Source organism: Phytophthora infestans, genomic scaffold, assembly GCF_000142945.1.
Source record: "Phytophthora infestans T30-4 supercont1.52 genomic scaffold, whole genome shotgun sequence".
Lineage (NCBI taxonomy): Eukaryota > Oomycota > Peronosporomycetes > Peronosporales > Peronosporaceae > Phytophthora > Phytophthora infestans.
Genome location: NW_003303707.1, coordinates 470320 through 475319, shown reverse-complemented (window position 1 = coordinate 475319; position 5000 = coordinate 470320). Strand labels below are relative to the sequence as shown.

The following is a 5000-nucleotide window of genomic DNA, read 5'->3' as shown; positions in this document are numbered from 1 at the left end:
GCGCAAAACGCACCACAGAAGGTATCGCATAATGACACACAATCCGAAAACTGCACAAAACACTATACAACCAACCGCAACACACCTTCGCACCGGCACCGACAGAGCGTTGATGTAGCACCTCGCAACGTCAGCAAACGCTTCCTCGCATCCAAGCACACACAGTCAGGTCACTATCCCGAAAGCACACACTCGTCAGCAATTCCACATCGCTTCAGCGCAAAATACCCAGAGCAACGCATAAAATGCGTCAAATAAAGCTATATTCTTATGCAGAGCATACGAGTACAACCTCAATTTCTGCACGCACGAAATAACCGCTCTAAGTTTCCCCAAAGCAATAATAACGCACGATTTTTAAAGGAATGTCTTAAAGACACGTCTTAGAAACAGCAGAACTATTCCTACAAAGACACATCTAAAAAACCATAAATCGCCAGAGTTCACTCAATCTTATCCTAAAATAAGACCGAGAAATCACCCTAAACAGCAAAGTAACGCCTCAAAAACCAACTATAATCTTAGAAACCCACACGCCATTTCCAAAATTACACTCAGTAACCGACTTGTCACCTCACATATACTAGGAAACCGTCACAAGAAAGATACTCGCTTTTGTTTACGTCGTCTTAACAAAAATTCCCGTTAATCTACAGCAGATTGACGGGAATTGAGTACTGCTGACAGTTACAGACTACTCGTTTAACATCTATTTATAGCTGGAAAAGTAACCGCCGCGCCAGCAGCTAGTCAGTATCTTTCAGTTTTGTTAGAACTCAGCAGTCACCCATAAAGTAATTTACATAAATTACCCGTTCTAAGTGCGAGAAGTTATTTTACTAAGTGCGAATAGTGCCTAAGTTCGTATTTTATGGACTAAGTGCGGTATTTTATCATTAAGTTCGCGTTAGAGGACCCCCCAAAATGAACATTTTCTTGCGTCTTGGGAAGAGTATTGTAGAGTGCCCCGTAAAACTTTGTGGTGTTAAGTATGATACTAAAACACACTAACTGCCCTAAGGATTCACGTCGATTTCATTCTAGGAGTCGAGATATGTTATTTTAAGTTTTTGGGATGTCATGGATGCAAATCGTTTGCTACAGGCTCAAGAACGCACTTTTTGTATACCATGTTATTTTAAGAAAATGTCCGTTTCGATGCGCTCTTCAAAAATGTTCGACTTGCGAACCATGATTTTCTGCGTCTGTGCCACGTAATTCAGCAAAAAGAGCATGTAATGGAGTGAAATGAGAGGGTGTGTCATCTCTAAAGTAAAATCTTTAAAAGAGCATAACTTAAGAACGGCTGGGGAATAGGTGGCCGTTCTTTTTACCATCATGTGCGCCTAAAAAAAGTACACTATCGTGACATCGATATCGGTCGATATGGGTATAAATTGATAAAGTTATGCTCGATTATGTACGCGAAAACAGAAAAAGGGCGCTGGTGACAAAAAAAGTACTAACGATTCTGTTATTGTTTTGATATTCTGTCATCCCAGACTCTTGCGCATCTGGTGACCTATTTTTTATTCGCCAGTTCCGAGAAAAGTGTCGTTTCGATGCGTGGTGGGCCCGGGATGACAATTCGAGTTGAGTTGGAAGTTCATGTGAAGTCCTGGAAACAAGAAAAAAAGAAGATCCACGCTTCCCTAACTCAAAAAGTCATTAGAAACCGAGGGTAGCTTGTATGGAGACTTTTGTTCCTCGTGCGCTAAAACGCCGAATTAAATTTTTTATCTATACTTAACAGGAAAAAAGTTGCCTCCTTCGCGATATATAGGCAAATAAAGAATGGGTGCTATCATTTCGGGACAAAACAGGTGAAAATTTAGGTCGAAAAAAGTGTTTATAGACAAGGCATTTGAATTTAGCCAAAATCTGACTTGACCACGGGAATGCGCGCATAAAAGCACCCCTAGGGCAGTTTTTATACGGAGCAGTCTCATTTGCTTCCTGGATGTGCAGGGCCAAACATGGCCAAAAGTGGTGATTTTGGCCGTCCAAGGTGTCCATTTTCCGCGAAAATGGCGTTTTTTGGCGTCACTAAAAAAATCATTGCGAAGCAACTACTGGAGATATGCTTGTAAAACTTTGGGAGCGGTCGTGCGAACACATGCGCCAAGTTTTCTGCTAAAGTCTGCAGGCCAGATCTGCCGGGCGGCACATAAAACCGGAAAAAACCACCTAAAAAAAGAGCATGCCAAACAAAGTCTCACATTTCGCTGAATAACTTTTGATCTAGAAGAGTTAGACAAATTCTGATTGCGGGAACGGCTCCGCCGTGTGTTTTTACATATGTCTATGTCCCGTAGATAAAAAGTACATGTTGCAAAAAAAGTACATGTTGTACATAAATCTACCTTTGATATTCGGATTCCCCGTGAAAAACTACGCCTAGGCCGCAGGGTTACAAAGACGAGTCATTGCACTTATGCCCTTTTATAGACGCTTTTAGAAATCGGCCAAAACAGTATTTATTAATTTAGACAGTGTTCCGCTGACATGTCGCATGCTGCGATATGTCCACGTGAAAGAGCACCGAAAAGCACCCCTAGAACACCCTTCATACCCGTTCTAACGGTTCTCTTTCATCTTCATAATAATCAAATTAAAGAACACCATACAAAAAACAAGATCTCGTGTGTAGTGGCTCGCCAGGCATACTAAAACCAAGATGTCGTGTGGGCACATGCCAGACATCATATCTTGCGTTTGCAAACACACGCAAAGTCGGTAAACAGCTCAAAACGGGCTAAAAAGTAGACAGCACCCGGACTTCCCCGGTGGTCACCCACCCGAGTACTACCCGAGCTTGAGGCTGCTTAACTTCACAGAGCAGACGGGATATGGTGCTTTCAGCCTAAGATGGCCGTCTACATTTGACTTTGACCGACACGCCTATTAGTGTTTATCACTCGTATACATTGGTACAACACATTTACACACTCACATGTCCACATACGTGGCCATAGACTGCACACGATGGCCCCCAATACCCCTTCTGGCCCTCAGAATTGGCTGGGTGGATGGCTACACTTTATATAGTAACAAAACAAAAAGGGGGGTGGTGTGGCGCACTCCAATACAAACGTGTGGCCAGCAGCTCACTCCTACAACGCAGCATACGTATTCTCTCCGATAGGAACCCCACACAGACCGACACCTTCATACACAGCAGTGCAGATAGCCGCCGCACCCCATATTTGCGCATACGCGGGCCTGGAAACAATGTTAAAACCACCAAAGTGGCCATTTACGACTTGCACAACCATACCTACGCTTTCCTATGCGACATGACATGTGCACGTACGCGTCTTAGGCCAATATGAACACCTTCGACACCTTCATACATGCACAGCGCGCGCTCGCTTAAGTACGACACCAACTTGTCATATACATCATGCGTTTCCTCCCGTCACCTTTCATCACCTCCATATTCACACCCATGCGCCGTCACCTTCCTCGCGCCATCACCTTCACCATTTTCACCTCCATATCCGCGCTTCCTCCGCCGTCACCTTCCGCGTACGCGTCCATATTCGCTGCGTTTCCTCGCGCTTCCTGCCTGTTATTAATCCAAGCCAAAAACATCTCCAAACCCATACAATTAGAACAGCAAACAACTTCGCATTTTTTCACAAAGTCCTCAGCTTCATTTTGCATACTTTATCCTAGTCTAATTCACGCTATTCCGCTCTCTTTAACATACTTAAACTAAGTCTAATTCACGCTACTCTGCTCTCTCTAACATACTTAAACCAAGTCTAATTCGCGCTATTCTGCTCTCTTTAACATACTTAAACCAAGTCTAATTCACGCTACTCTGCTCTCTCTAACATACTTAAACCAAGTCTAATTCGCGCTATTCTGCTCTCTTTAACATACTTAAACCAAGTCTAATTCACGCTATTTCGCTCTCTTTTAACATACTTAAACCAAGTCTATTTCATGCTATTCCGCTCTCTTTAACATAGTTAAACCAAGTCTATTTCATGCTATTCCGCTCTCTTTAACATAGTTAAACCAAGTCTAATTTACGCTATTTCGCTCTCTTTTAACATACTTAAACCAAGTCTATTTTATGCTATTCCGCTCTCTTTAACATAGTTAAACCAAGTCTAATTCATGCTATTCCGCTCTCTTTAACATAGTTAAACCAAGTCTAATTCACGCTATTCGCTCTCTTTTAACATACTTAAACCAAGTCTAATTTTACGCCCTGCCGTCTAGCTTGCCCTGTTAAACCCCCATACTAAAATCTCCGATTTTGGCTCAGAAATCATTAGCGCTGGCACTTAGCGATTTTCACGCAAAGTGTTTCTCGCTTTCTGCCTGTTATAAACCCGATACTAAGGTCGCCGAATTTGGCTCGGAAAACAATAGCAGCGGCACTTAGCGATTTTTGCGAACAAACCTCACTAAGCCAAAACAAAGACTTTGACGATCTTAAGCTTAACAGTATTAACTCTCTACCAGCACTTTGACCGGTTACTTTCGCCGCCCCATAGCGAAAGTAAATCACTTTAACGCAGCCTTATTTCGACTGCTTAACTTTATAGTTTTAACATTGCGCGTTTGCAATTGGGGGGAGAAATGTTCATTTCTGAACAAATCAATAGAACAAGGGCTAAATCTCAGCAGATCGTAGTACAAGACTACTCTCATGCTTACAACACCCCGTTCTGTAGTTAAGTCGTCTACAAAGGATTTATCTTTCCCAATATTTGAAATTACAAATCAGCCTACTCTCCACCGCCAGTACTTGACAGGCAGCGAAGTGCGTTGCAATTGTATGATGTTGGGTGTCCAGAAGACACCTATCGCTATTCGCGGCACATCGGGAAAGGTGATTATCGTCTATTCCAGCATGGATTCTGACTTAGAGGCGTTCAGCCATAATCCTACAGATGGTAGCTTGGCGGCACTAGCTTTTCAGCTAACCGCAGTTACCAATTATCTGAACCAACGGTTCCTCTCGTACTGGGTTGGATTACTGT

At 42.9% G+C, this 5000-nt stretch overlaps 2 non-coding genes across 2 annotated transcripts; both read right to left on the bottom strand.

The window, feature by feature from the left end:
* Positions 1–2759: 2759 nt before the first annotated feature.
* Positions 2760–2873, bottom strand: PITG_33229. The gene has a single exon (XR_009934623.1). It is a non-coding gene; the product is annotated as an 8S ribosomal RNA (ribosomal RNA).
* Positions 2874–4735: 1862 nt separating this feature from the next.
* On the bottom strand, positions 4736–5000 carry PITG_33228 (the record flags this gene model as incomplete). Its single annotated transcript, XR_009934622.1, has 1 exon — positions 4736–5000. It is a non-coding gene; the product is annotated as a 28S ribosomal RNA (ribosomal RNA).